This window comes from Pholcus phalangioides, unplaced genomic scaffold (genome assembly GCF_987345545.1).
Source record: "Pholcus phalangioides strain wild (caught in Gottingen) unplaced genomic scaffold, Ppha-v1.0 ptg000003l_1, whole genome shotgun sequence".
Taxonomy (NCBI): Eukaryota; Metazoa; Arthropoda; class Arachnida; order Araneae; family Pholcidae; genus Pholcus; species Pholcus phalangioides.
This window is the reverse complement of record NW_028301596.1, coordinates 7,699,057-7,714,652: the sequence shown is the minus strand read 5'-3', so window position 1 is coordinate 7,714,652 and position 15,596 is coordinate 7,699,057. Positions and strand designations below refer to the sequence as shown.

Genomic DNA, 15,596 nt, shown 5'->3' with positions numbered 1-15,596 from the left:
CGTGGTTATATGTATTATGCTACACACCTCTTACCGGTGTAAGTGCAATCTTGCCTACTGGGTGCTGTGATAAATAAATAAATCCGAAATTCGATTATTTCTCTGTCATTGGAACTTATATACACTGAAGTGCTAAAAGTCATGAGATCCTTCTTAATATTGCTGCACTTCGCCGGGTAAAAGGAGGTCCCACACGATATTAAGAGGTATCTCATGACTTCAGTGTATTTTTTCTATCTAAAATTTTTATCAGTTTTTAAACTTCTTATGATTACAACTCCCAGTATTGGCAGCCATTTGCCTCTCGGGTAATGATATATATGAGTATCTAATTGTTATTTTATAAAGAAAAAGATTAAGATTAAACTTATGACATCTTTTGGGTATAAATATAGTTGTAAATGATCAAATGAATCCGTAACCATACCTCGAGCTTCCGCACCATAAAGAAATGCTGGGAGTATTGTCGCATTGGAAAAAGTTCATTTTTTCTTTAGGGGCCATTCAAGTATTACGTCATCATCGATGGGGGGGATTTCCGATTTGCTGACTTTTGATGACAAGGGAGGGTGGGGGGGGTTTGGATAATGCTTACGTCATCAACCACCCTTTATGAAAATATGAGTTGGATTCAGAGGGGCAGAGCTGATGACGAAATTTTACTGACGAGGGGGGGGGGTAAACAATGGCTAAAAATTTGCTTACGTAATACTTGAACGGCCCCTTAAAGTGAATAAGATGGATGAATAAATAAAAAGTTCACCAATCTTCGTCTTAGCATTTGATACTGTTCTTAGTAAGTAAACCATTATTATGAAAGAGTATGCCGAGATAATTATATTTGTGTGTTTACAATGTTAATTTCTGCCTAATTAAAGACTGAATCGAAGATGAATTTTAGGAAAATAGAGAAACAAATGTCGCGACTCTTGCGGGAAATCGAAACCACGTCCTCTCACGAGCATCCTACACAACTACCCTACAAAGGCAACAAATCTATCTTTCCTTAGAGCCCATGTGCACTGAACGGGACGTACATGGACGGTCGGACCTAATTCAGGCCAGAGCTCACAATTGCTGATATTACCACCAGGTGGCGACTTATACGAGGACAATGCCAGTATCTGCAATCCATACGAAGGTTTTCGAAAGCTGATGAGAAGATGCATTTTAGGAAAGAAAGAAAATTCAACTTTCTTTCTGCTGGGAATAGTACCCCCGTCCTCTCACTTGCCAGCTGTTGAAAATTTTGTATGGATAGCGAAAAGTGACATCATCCTTGGGTAAGTCACCATCTGGTGGCAGTGTCAGCCATAAGTGTGAGCTCTGACCTGAGTTAGGTCGGACCGTCCATGTACGGTCCCGTTTAGCGAACATCAGCTCTAAGGAAAGATTGAGAGTTGTTGCCTTTGTAGTCCAGTCCGCTCACCCGACAAGCGAGGGGATTTGGGTTCGATTCCTCACAGGGACAGTTGAATTTTCTTCCTTTTCTAAAACTCATCTTCGCATCAGCCAGAGCTGTTGAACACCTTCATACGGATAGCGAAGAGTGACATCATCCTTAGATAAAGACTGATTCATCGGTACAAGCCAAAACATCTACTTATTTGCCAGAAATATAAACTCCAGGAACATCAGGATTAAATTGATTGAAAATGAAATCCTTATTAGATATATCCTTTCGCATGTGACGCACTCAACATTGAGAAAACTGGTTTTTCAACAATAGGCTACCGCGAACAAAAGATTCCAGGTAGTTATTAGGAGAAGTAGTAGCAGAGAAAGCATTCCAATAGAGTTTCCATTTTGTCCCAGAATTGGAATAGGAAATTTTCATTTTAGATTGAAAATTTCTTAGAAATATATATTTGACTATTGTATTTTTATTTAGTTTTTTTTTGGAAGCGGGGAAAAAAAAAATATTCAGTGTTTTGAAATACTGATCTAGTAGATAATTACACTTTAATGATGTCTAACAAAAGTTTTCGTTTGAAATTCCGTGAATGATATCCGAAACGTTATGAGTAATAATATAGGAAATAATTATTGATTACGCATAACAATGCAGGTACGTCGTAAGTATCAGATAATAAAAGTATGGGGGTATTTCAATATTTTCTACTTTTTTGGCTTTTCTTGGAAAGATTGGAATTTTTCGAGAAATATGGAAAATTAAGTATCAAAAATAATCGTTACGGTGTAGCGGAAATTGGATATTTAATTAATATTCATGTAACATGCATCCGTTTCTCAACCTTTCTGAACCTAGTGAAACATCTGATGCAATTCAAGGGACTATTTACTGGCAGCAAGAGCAATGTAAACCATAATATACGTATCAAAAATGCTGAAATGTGCATTGAAGAATGCCGGGATATACCATGAAATCAAAAATATGTGCGAAAAATGAAAATAAGTCCATGTAATATCATATACTTAACTATGGTACCAAAAATGAAAAGAGTTGTCAAAAAACATATACTGTAGGCCAATGTCGAAAAATTAAAAAAAAAAGTACTGGAACATGCATAAAATGAAGAATGTGCCTTAAAAATTCTTCAATATGTCCTATAAGGCGTATATAAGTATGCTGGGAAAATGTACGTGGAATGAAAAATATAAATTTGCATTTAAAAATGGTGGTTTCACTAGAAACAAAAAATATGCACAAAAAAAACCCATATTAAAAGCATGGAAGTACGGCATAACCTAAGCGAAAAGAAGAATATATGCAATAAAATATAAAAATATGCTCAGAAAATAAACACGCACTCAGAAGTACGAAAATATTGCATTTCAAAATGGCTGAAAATGATGCCTAAAATGAACAATAGTCAGTAGTGAAATACTTTCTTGAAAAAAGTGAAGAAATCTGATGAAATTCAAAGACTTCCTCCTGGTCAGAAGCATCAGTTAACGTTACAATTTGATATAGTGGGAGAAAATCGCTTGTTAACGAAAGAGGTGCCAGGTGACGGACATGCATCGTGTGCAGCAATAGAAGAGCTACAACGCAACCAATTGCAGCGCGATACGACTCAAGATCCTCGTAGAGCATATCCTTACGCTCTACAAGACGGATCTTGAAACGAATTGGTTTTTATAACCGGCGACCAACAAGAGTACCTTTGATTTCACTTTGTTTCTTTCTTTCAAATCGAGCGCAACTCAGGTCTATCGCCATGTGTAATTTACTAACTACTTGTGCCGGAAAGTGTAAGTGTGTATACCTAACAGTCTGAGTGCAGATCTAGTGTTGTGTGTGATTTTTCAGTAATGCCATCTATGTTTCAGAAGTTAAGTGCAATGATTGAATATTTGTACTGTTTGTAGGCCTGCTGCTTTCTGTGGCGAGACTTTTTAACGGAGAGATCTGCTCGCATTCGCGCCTTGGAATAGGGAGCCCTAGAAAATCAATTCCAGCCTTTCATTTTTCTGCAAAACCGAAGGAAACGATTATGATGGACCGGAAGAACATGAAGGACCGGAAGGCTTTTGCGGGCTAGAGAACGCCGAAATTCGACACTTGATGAATGAAAGAAGGTTGACTGTTCTGATGAGTCAAGATTTCTTCTCCATGACATTCATGCCAGGATTCACGAATGCCACATGCAGCACGAAGCCATGGATCCGGTATGACCCATGGCAACTGTTCAAGTGGGTATCGGCGGAATCACGGTCTGGGGAGCATTTTATTGGTAGACTCTTGGTCCTTTATTTTTGCATTGGAAATATCCGTCAATGCCAGCACCTACCTCCACATAGTTGCTGACCACGTGCAGTTTATGGCCGTTTTGTTTCCTGATGATAGTGGCTATAAGCAGGACAGTGCAACTTCCCACGGGGCTGGAATTATCTTAGAAATGAAAGTCTTAGGTTTCTTTCATGTTCTTCCTCTGGCATACTTGTAATGCTCAAACTTTTTTTGCGAAGTACATTTCAATTCTCCGTGAGAGTTCCAGTAGCCCATCATTTTTTGCTCAGTGGTAATTTTCATCCACTTCATCAACAATTGGTGGATTCTGCCGAGTATAATTTTGAGGCGTACAAGTGAATTATGGTAGCTATTATAGACGACATAGACAATATTTGTATACAGGGTGTCCAGTATAAGTGTACAGTACACGTCGTTTATCTCATCAACCGCCCGTCGTAGAGGTATGTACGCAATTTAAAAAATGCTCAACAGGCGTTCAAAAATTACCCTGTACCAGTTCTGAGAGTGAAAATACAGTGTGCAACAAAATAAAGAATCCAAATTTTTATGCGGTGTCCCTATGCTCCAACTTTCAATTGGAGAGTTGTTGCCCTATCTCTCCTGATGCCAAGAAAAAACAGCAAGTTTTTAAGTGCAATGTCCACAGAAATTTGTGAGAGAACAGCGTTGAAGGTTTAACCTGCATTTAACCCTGTTCTCTTCCAAATTTCCTCCGTTTATCGAATTCCAATATCTCTTGTTAATATTGCACTTAGAAACACGGAAATGTTTTTTGTCGGCATTAGGAGAGACAGCGCAACAACTTTCTAATTGGAACTTGCAGCACAGCGGTGACCGTATAAAAATATTTAGACATTTTATTTTGCGGCACACTGCATTTTCACTCTCAAAACTGGTACAGGGTGATTTTCGAAAGCCTTTTTTGAGTGTTTTTCAAATTGAAACTGCACCTCTACAACGGACGGTTGATGAGATAAAGGCGGTTCTAGCGCTTACCGGACATCCTGCGTATTGTACGTATAGATTTAAATACACGAATATAACGCATCATAATAAACAGGAAAAGATAAGAATATATTTTTTTTTTTGAAAGGATATCAACTCAAAGGCTTTGGTTTCGGGAGTGACTGCGCGTAATATAATGAACGTAAATTTGCTTATGAGCAGGTGCGTTTGTCATCAAGGCGTTATGCAAATGTTGTTGAAAGCGATAATAAGCAGCTTCACACACACACGCACATACAAAAAAGCCTTTTTACTCACTTCCATTTCATAAAAGGTGCGAGAGACGAGATATTACTCCCTACCCCCCACGTCGGAGATTTTTCCTGAAGATTAATTTGTTTGCTTTGTTTATTTTCAATCTCATAAGCCCAAAGAATATACGCAATTATAATAGAGGAATGAAATATATAAATTCTCACCGTATCGTAATGGAAAAACAAAACTAGAGGCTTATAGGGAAATTATCCACTCAACAGTGGATTTAATTTATTTTTTGATATACAGGGTGTCCCATAAATTCGTAGATGGTGTAAAAATTGAAGAATTGGTATATTTCAATGCGTTTTGCGAAAAATGTTTTTACCACCCAGTTCTTTCTCCTTGTCACGGAAAAAATAGTACACGTCTTTGTTGATAGAGGGCACTGCATAAAAACAAATATTAGAATTCCGGATCTGAAATTTTTTTTCCATCGCTTCTGTGTCCGAAACGTTCGTGAAGCTTCAGCCAACGATATGTGGTTGACGTAAAACAACTGATAGTGCTTTATCCACCAATGTTAACATCATAAATGGAAACCTCATTGGCGCCAGCTGTAAGAAAATTCAGAAATGTGCTATTAATCGCATCCCATTAGGACTCTTATTTGCATATTTTCGGTGATTTTCTTTCGTGCAGTGTCCTGTATTCAAGAATTTGAACCAATTCTTTTTCTGTACCGTAAAAAAATATCCCCTTTCGTGAGAATTACTTTTTCTCAAACCGCATTCAAATATACTAATTCCCTCAATTTTTATGAATTTTAACTACAGTCGAATCTCGTTATAACGAACACTAAGAGACCGGAGGAATCACTTCATTAAAACGAAATTGCGTTATAAAGGAACTCCCGGTTAACTAGCATTGTTCTTATGTAACTTATCTGGGGGATTAGAAAAGTGTTCGTTAGAACGAGATTTTCGCTACAACGGTATTCGTTAAAACGGGGTTCGACTGTACTTACAAATTCATGGGGTACTCTGTAGATTGACTCTTTATTCAACTGTTCTAAAACCTTTACCTAGGGGCCGTTCAAGTATTACGTAAGCAAATTTTTAGCCATTTTTGACCCCCTCCCTCCTCCTTCTCAGCAAAAGTCAGCAAAACGCTGACCCCTCTCTCTCCCCCTTGTCAGCAAAATTTCGTCATCAGCTCTGCCCCTCTGAATCCTAACTCATATTTTCATGAAGGGTGGTTGATGACGTAAGCATTATCCAAAGTCAGCAAATCGGAAACCCCCCCCCCCATCGATGATGACGTAATACTTGAACGGCCCCCTACCGGTGAGATCAACTGGATAATTTCGCGGACCAGTATAAATGGAAGAAATAACTTACAAACCAGTAGAAAAAAATATAAAAATGTTAATAGGAAAAAAGTTTTCTAATTTTCAAATTTATTACATTTTGTCATGCGAGAAACAGGATGAACAGGCACTCCTGCTGCCACCTATCAAACGAAAACAAAACTATCCGTTGTAAATCCTTTAGTGAAATTGGTCGTTAGTTTTAAACCGGTGGCCAGCATGAAAAGGGAATAGTATTACTACCCAAGACACACACACACATAGTTCCAGATCGTTATGGTGACTTTTCGGCACAGTTCCAGATCACTCAAGCGACACTTGTCGCAGTTTCAGATCCTTTAAGTGACCCGTAGCACGGTTCCAGTTCATTTAAGTAACCCGTGACACAGTTCCAGATCAGTAAAGTATCCAGCGGCAGATTTACAGATGAAAATGTCACAGTTTCGGATAACTTAAGCGCCCAGTGGCAGATTCCCAGATCACTTAAGTGACCCGCGACACAGTTCCAGATCAGTAAAGTATCCCGCGGCAGATTTCTAGTTCACTCAAGCGACCCGCAGCATATTTACAGATGACAGCGTCACAGTTTCAAATCCCTTAAGCGCCAAGCGGCAGATTTTCAGATCACTTGAGTGACCCGCGACGTATTTATATATCCCGCGAGTGAGACTCGCGCCACTGTTCCAGATCACTTGTTGCCCGCGACGCGTTTCCAAACTAATGAAGTGGACCCGCACTCTCCCGAAAATTGAACACCTTTGCTCTAAAAAAATGTTTCATTCGGTGCTAATTCAGTCGGAGCGCATGTGCCGTTTCTTTATAGAATTTAGTTAAGACTAATCTCTACTAATAAACATATAAAGAGATTTAGTGACGGATTTACAGCCAATAAGTTATCGGGAGAAAAAAAGTGGGATTTGGGATCCATTTTTTTTCTTCTTCTTCCCTCCTTTTAGTCCTCGACGCGTATGAAGAGCCTTGGGATTTTATCTGTAACAAACACACGTAAGCTTATTGACAGGCAGTAATGGGACTTATTGAACGGGTCGCTCCTTGGTTCGTCCATTACTTGTGCCATGTGTAAGATGGCTCTGGTCCTTTCTCTCTCTCTCTCTTCTCCCCTCTGTCTCTTCACAAGTATAGTCGAAACTGGAGGGATAGGGATGTAACAGAAGAAATTTTTTTTCGCCTCCTTTTCAGCAACACTGTTACAAGATTTAACACTCCACCAAAGGATATCGCCGATGTATACGAATTAAATATCAGTTTGAGATAACTAGGGCTAGGATATATCTATGACTTCCCAGATATACATTTTTTTTTCTCACTTTTCTGCATATTTCACTATTTTTAAGTGATTGATCATATTTTAGTGATTTTATATAAATACAAGTCCAATGCAGGCAAAATGCCCAACGAGGTCGCTGAAGAAAGAGATTTCTATAACAAATATGAATGTCACATATTTTTGAAATACAGAAACCCAATAAAATTGGAATTACAAAAACTAAAAAACTATATATACATGGTAAAATAGTATGAGCAATGGCCATAAAAATATTTATGGTTGTCTTATTCTAAGCATAGATAGCTTCTCGATTTACCCCAACATGTTTATTATATCTCTTTTAATTGCGCTAGAATTCACGACCCCTCCAGGTAAGCTATTCCATTTATTATCAACAATATTCCCAGGATGCAAATTCCTAGCGACACCGCAATCTAGAATTGTCTCTTACCAATCGCGATACGTTTTGCTCACCCCAATTCACATGGGGGTCCTGCTTGGACCTTTCAATGGCTCTTGTCTCAGACCTTACCAAGGATATTTTGAGCTACTAGGAGCTCCGTACGTCGTCAAATTTTAAGTATTGCCACTCACAATTACCAATCGATACTGGTGTCCCCTTTGTCAAAGCAGTCGGTTGACGGCGTATCAATAATTTATAGTCCATCCTATCCACCCCGTTGAAAATTTTGAACACTTCGATCATATTCCTCTCCCCCCCCCCCCCCCGACATTTGCGTTCTTCCAATTTAAACATATTGAAAAAATGAAGTCTCTCTTCATAACTCAAGCCTTGTGTGCCAACAAGGGCACGCGTAGCTCTTCTCTGCACCCCTTCAATCAAGTGTGTGTGTGTCCCTCTGTAGGTATGGTCTCCAAAACCTTACGGCGTACTACAGTCCAGGATGAATTAAGCCTCGGAACAGCGGAAAAATGAGTTTAGAAGAACACGAAGAGGGCCCAAATAAAATAATTTTAAAGCATTATTTTGCGTATTTCTGCATTTTTAATGAGAAATATATTTTTTTCGTTGCCATCCCATTTTCCACTGTAAGACCAACTTCAGCCGATCACCTCTGTGGCACCGGTGGATGCTTTTAGGATGTTTATACTGATTTCTCAAAGGCTTCCGATTCAACCAATCATATTATTATTGTTCAGAAGATCATGGGTTGGGGCTTTTCTGGACATCTGCTCAAGTGGATTGAGTCATATCTTACTGGAAAATCTCAGAGAGTAATTTTCGATGGTTGTAAATCCTCTTGTTATGCATGTTATTCTGGTGTTCCCCAGGGGTCGATTTTGGGACTCTTACTTTTAATTTATTTATAAATGAATTGTATTGATACTAAATGCTTAATGTTTGCTGAAGATGTAAAACTTTTCCCTGTTATTAATAATGCTGATGACGCTGCTAAAAGTTACAGGAATCTATTAACAAACTTAATTTAGGGTGTAAATAATAAGTTGTATTTAAACATTGGTAAGTGTAAATTTATTACCTGTAGTAATAAAAAAAAATGTAAAATTGATTTTCTGTCTGTCTGTCTGTGTGTGTGTGTGTATGTTCTCTATACAAATCTACAATTTTAGTTCAATCGTCGCCAAATTTTGCATATATACCAAAAGGGACGCGACTTGACCGATAGGCTACTTTAAAATTTCGTCAGAGCAGGGCAAGTGCCTCAAATGGGCAAAAAACTGTCGGACAACAATGGTTTTTGGGCCTCAACAATCACTTTCCGAACGTTTACTTTGGTTACCGTGGTTTCCTAGCAATGCGTTTCAGACGTGTGTATGCCTTTACAACAGTTTGTCACTTCTTTAATTCTGTTAGTATGCATATGTATAATAGTTTATGCTTTTATAATGGTTTGATACATTTTCAATCCTGCCAGTAACGAGGCTTTTTGAATAGACGTCATAATCATCATCAGCATCGCTTTGAGGGTCAAGAAAAGTGTGATCCTCATAGAAATCAGTGTTAAAATTGCCGATTTTACTGTACAAATGCTGAAATTTTATGGAGCTTTCTGTCACATCAATAATTTTAAAGGGAGATTAAATATTAAGTAATTAGCTGGACCTACTTTCGAGTTGGACATTCATGCAATAACATTGATTTCAACTTTTTATTTATATCTTCTCAAGCATGAAAATTAATGTCTCCGTATTGTCTTTTGATATTCAACTGCATAAATTCATAGTTTAGGGTGTTTTAAAATTAATTATGGGCCCGTAAAGTACATCGAAGAAATTTCCACAGCTTTAATTAAGCATTTTTGAAAGCTGAAACAGGCAGACACGGTATGCATGTCCCTCAAAGAAAGAGGGAGATATCACGTGATCCAAACAGCCTCATTGAAGAAAACCCGGGCAGCGCCGGGTATTATAGCTAGTAAAAAACAAATCTCTAACGTCCTGCAAATTGGTTCCTCTGTTTATTTCAAGGACTTGCGAGAAATTATCCGGAACAATATCATCATGTATTTATTGCTTATCAATTCCATAAAAAACGAGAAAATTATAAACTCGCTTATAAATTCTAAAAAAAAAAAAAAAATTCAATTTCATAACAAAAATACAAAAAAAAACACGCATACGATATATATACACACAAGACTCAAAATTCCAATCTCGTTAAGACACGGAAAATGTATTTCTCCTTTAGTTCAACACGATCATCATCATCATCATCATCGCGGGAAAAAAACTGCGTGACTAAATAAGCTCTAGAGAATTTTACTGAAAACGTATTTTTTTCCCCCGAATGAAGAAAAAATCATGCATAATAAGGAGAAAAAAAACAACAACTAAAACTTAAGAAAAAAGTCGAAAAAAATATATATCTTAGGCATCCGTCCAGCTTTTTAGTCCTTTATTTCCTTTAGCTCCGCCTTCTAATTTAGAAAAGGAGCCTCGAATTAGATCTTGTGTCTTCGGTAAAGGACACGAGAAAAAAAATATAAATAAGTGAAAGAAAATTAAACTACATCTTATTAGAGGAAAGGCAGGCCCACACACACACACACAGAGTATTGACGGCAGAAACAAATGGTACAAGGGCACCGAACCTTCTATCGTGCAATTTTATTTTCACCTGGGTACCTATGCCTATACCTATTCCTCTCTTTTATTCTTATTAACGAGACGTCGGCTTTCTTATGTATTGTATATAAGAAAGAGGAAACCCAAAAAAGAACACTTAATAAATAGGGTAAGACAGAATAAAATACCGGGGAAAATAGTTCAATAATCCAATCAAGGTACGACCAGAGAAGGAAAAATTAGTTTTCCCCTTTGTATATGTCTCCATTATTTAGTTTTTTTTTGTATGTATTTTTTTTTTGTTCTAGTCGATTTTCTATCTATAGCAAGGGTCTGACTAAACGAATTGAAGCGTTTTGCGATTGGTAACAAAGTATCCTTCTGTTCTCTTTTTTTATGTGATCTTACGGTTTTACCTGATCCAGGGAAAAATAGTTAATAGAAATGAAATTCATCCCTTTTCGATTTTATTTTGAAAGTGATGAAGTGCTTCATTCATTGAAAGTGTAATAGAGTCGTATATCGTTGTGCCATTTCTGAAGACATATGTTACGGTAAATGCGATGAATCCGGTTATTACATATAATTGTAGAGTATTCTGATGAATTTCTCAAATCCAGATTAATGCCTACTACCCAAGCATCGCGTCGTTGGTAAGCATGATTTAATCGTGCTGCTAGCGATGGTAACCTCTTACAGGAAACTTTCCCTCAAAATTTTCCCTTTTGACTAAATTCCCCCCCCCCCTTACGCATTTCGAAAAATGTGCTGCCATCTACCGAGAAAAATACGTAATAAAGTATTTTACAATAGAAAGGCACTGCATTAATTTTTTTCTTTATTTTTTTTTCAAAAAATACTTTTGTTTGATGAACTCTCAAAATCACCCGCAACTGCTAAGGAATTTCCTACTTGGGCAAATTTTAGCCAATTTTTCCCAGGAATTTGGGAAATTTCCCACGAGTTACCATCACTGCATACTACGGTGGAACCTCCTCTAACGCGGTCCCGTAGAATAGGGCTTTAATGCGGACAGTAAAATCAGGCAAAACTAAATTTTTTTTGATTTGCAGTAGAAATAATTTTGTCAAAATATGTGAGTGCAACCTTATAGAGAGATAAGAATATGTTTCTTTCTTTTTTTTGAGTGACTAACAAAGATTTGCAGTGGGAAGTCCCACGGTTCAAAAAGAAGTTTTTTCGATGGCTTTTAGAGAGCCATAGTTGGGAAGCCCATTCCAGAGTCATAAAAAGGGTACCCTCTTTTGCCATTGTCTGATGGTTATCTACGATTACTCACGAAAATAATAATTTAAATAAAAACTTACTTAACGAAAAATCCAAATAGAACTACAAATAGATATAATCGAGTTTATCAAGTACCAAAAACCAAAAAGAACATTATATAGAAAAAGCTTCTTCATTGCCCTAAGATATTAAACATTTTTCACACTGAAAATCAATTTAATAACAATAAAAACATAAATCATGTGATTTCTGACTTCGTCAGACGCATAGATTACGAAACCATTTAGATGAAAGTATTGAAAGAGTATATAAAAACAGTATTGAACTGAGCAAAAGAGTATAATAATAAAAAAGAGAAATGATGTACGATAATTATATTATAATGGCTTCACGATAAGCAACTTAATTGTGAATATTATTCAGATATAATTTACATAAGCGAAAATACATTTGAAATAAATATAATAATGCTGTTGCAAGAGAAAACAATTGTTTCTATAGTTTATTCCTTTAGGCCTGCTGGAAGGACTTTTCAGTCCCTTGAGGCTAGATAGTGTTTGTTTGTAATAAGTGTGCATCTATTTTTTTGTGTATTACATGTTTGTATTTGTGTATGACATGTCTGAATTTGTGTATGACATGTCTGAATTTGTGTATGACATGTCTGAATTTGTGTATGACATGTCTGAATTTGTGTATGACATGTTTGTAATTGTGAAATAAAAAGATGTTCTACATTTCCCCTCCTCGCCTCATGGCGTTCATTTTCGCCCTATTCTTGCGATCTACTACAATGCGATCGCATACAGTCTTCCAGTTTGATTGTCACCGAAAGGAAGACAAATCCATACGGCCATATTGTATTCAAACTATGCTATGTTTTTGACTGAGCTTAGAACAGCAGAGACCTCCAAACAAGGTCATAAAAATTCAGTCAGATGGGAAAAGAGATTAAAATTTCTGTTACAACTGTTACAGGATTTTTTTGTACAGTTTCTGTCGTATTATTGGCAATTCGGCTGCAAATTCCTTTTTCCTCCCGAATTCGTTTATTAAAAAGCAAAGAGATAAAGGTTCTTTCCCCCTTTAAGCATCTTTTTTTTTATCTGCTGCCTCTTTTTCTGAGAAGCATCTCCATTTTTTTTTCTTACGACCAAGTCATTTAGCAGTAACTTAGTGTCACTTAAAATGTCAGGTTGATCCTGAAAACGGCTTACTTTAAAAGACAAGATTGAAATCATCCGTTTTGTAGTAAGGGGAAAAAGTGTCTTCTTATTGCAAAATGAAAATTCACAATCAGAGAAACATCACATGTGGCAAACAAATGAAACAAACTCATTTGAATGACTTTTTAAATTAATTTTTGGCCGTGTGTATACGGACACAAAGTGTTTCAAATTGTGATTCAACTCTATATATCTGATATTCCGGGTAAGTCCAACTTCTGTGTACTATATTTTTCACTCAGTACACATCTTTTTGGAAATGCACTTATTTTCTTGATTTTATCCCTCAGCGTTCAATTGTATTATCTAGTACATACTCTTTTATGATGATCCTTTTTTAACCTAAAAATTCATAAAAACCGGAAAAATAACCGAAATAAAAAACGGTTTGCACGGTTAGCATCGCTAGGTTAGGGGAATTTTTTTTTAAAACAGGAAAAAGAAATAACTCAAAAAAGCAGCCAGTAGGTGGCGCTGGTATGAGTGACTTCGGTGGAAATATGCAAATCAGACGGTTATAAGAACTTGCGCTCTTAATCCACAACCACTTCACCGTTGTAAATCGTATATGTGCTGAAGGATAATGCTTTGTTGGCGAAGTCCTTAGTATCACCTGTGGTGGTGGTCATGGGGAACACATACTGCTGTAATAAGCGATTTGGAGGCATTCTGTACGTTATTTGTGTATCTTTTCTTTTGAGTTGTGTACGTCGGTGCCATCTATCGGCTGGTTTTGGAATTTTTTTCCTATCTTGAAAATATTCCCATGACCTAGCGATGCCAACCCTGCAAAACCGTTTTTAATTCGGTTATTTTTCCGGTTTTTATGAATTTTTAAAGTTTCGGACTTTTTGCCCACCCTGTATTATATTAAATATATATTCTACGGTAAAAATGGCATATTCCGTGGTTATGCCTGATCATTGACCATTTTGTTAATTTATTAAATTTTGTTCACATAAACCGATAATTTATCATACTCAACGGTGATTATACATAATCCACACACACACATACACACACGATCATATTGGTAATTATGATAAATCGTCAATTAACCGCTAAATTCTATGGTCCACGATGGTGAAGTTGAATAGTACTGTTGGTTGGTACATGGTTGATACCTGTGAAAGAAAGCCCACATTACCAGACTGATAATTATGGATTTTATGTTCTAATCTTCTTCATGCTTAAATTGAATTAAGTTTTATTGAAAAAGACTTGAAGTGCTCATATATGATGTGCGGGTAAACTTAATTAATTGGTTTAATGAAAAGCTGAAAGATTATATACATATATTTTTCCATATTTACCAAGCTTTCCAACTTCGTTTGGGAATTATGCATAATCACAGGTAAAAGTAATAAATGTAATTAAATTTGATCAAACTTCTTTTATCGAGACGATTAGTGATTATGCATAATGACCGGTGCATCACTTTTACAGTAACATATGCATTTGAATATTAAAATGTATAGAAACCAATTGCGACCGAAGTCAAAAGTCGTATAACTGTGAAAGTCTTATAAATGGGGTTGCACTTATGCACTTATCACACCTCCCCCCATTAGCTGACAAACTTTTTGGTCCCAAGGGTGTCCTTTATCGGGAGGTTCTACTGTATATGATATACGATATATGTATGACAATTCATACATGTATTGTATCAGTATTTTGGGGTACGATCGTGAAATTTGTTAAATTATATCGGGTCCGACTATATTCATCACACATAAAGGCGATCAATTTTGATTATTTATCAAATTTATTACCGACGCTAGGTTTATCATGCCTAATAACCGGTAGAAGTGATAATTTTTTGATATTCGTGAAATTAACCAACGGCGATTGCGTGCTATGCATATAATCTATGCATTACAACAGGTTGTAAACCGAACAAGGCATACTCATCTATTGCAAAGTTAGTTTACGGCAACCAGTTGAGATTATTGAAAACTGACCACTTGAACATCGGAGGCGGGTGCTTTCATATGCATTATATCTATGTACATAGAGTAACATGCCCTGATTCCTCATCGCGGAGCCGAAACCGTTGAAGCTTTAAGTACGAAATTTTGTCAGTAGTTTCATTTCCTGATGTTAGGATTCACACTAAGAAGGGAGTTTTCGAAATTTGACCTCTGAGGCAGATCATAAAGGTGTTCATAGTTTACATAGAGAAATCTGTCTGAGCCGAAACTACTGAAGCTACATATATGAAATTTGGTCAGTATTATATCTTACAATGTAGGTACCTACTAAGGCGGGATTACTGAAAATTCAATCCCCGAGGGAATCATGAGGCGTTTAAATCTTATACGGGGAAATCATCAGCGAGTAATTTTCAGATTACCAAACCCATGCAAGTGAAGCCGCGGGTAACAACTGGTACAGTATAAGAAAGAGGAAACCGGAAAAAAGTAACATTTAATAAATAGGGTAGGGCAGAATAAAATAACCAGGGAAAATAGTTCAATAATCCAACCAAGGTATGACCAG

The 15,596-nt window shown here is 36.8% G+C and overlaps 1 protein-coding gene and 1 non-coding gene across 4 annotated transcripts in view; both read right to left on the bottom strand.

Moving 5' to 3' along the window:
* LOC149087984 (lachesin-like) overlaps window positions 1-15,596 on the bottom strand; it is a 294,258-nt gene that overhangs the window by 104,098 nt on the left and 174,564 nt on the right. The gene's annotated exons all lie outside the window — the stretch shown is intronic.
* LOC149087986 (Nuclear RNase P) lies at window positions 7,834-8,164 on the bottom strand. Its single transcript, XR_016195451.1, has one exon.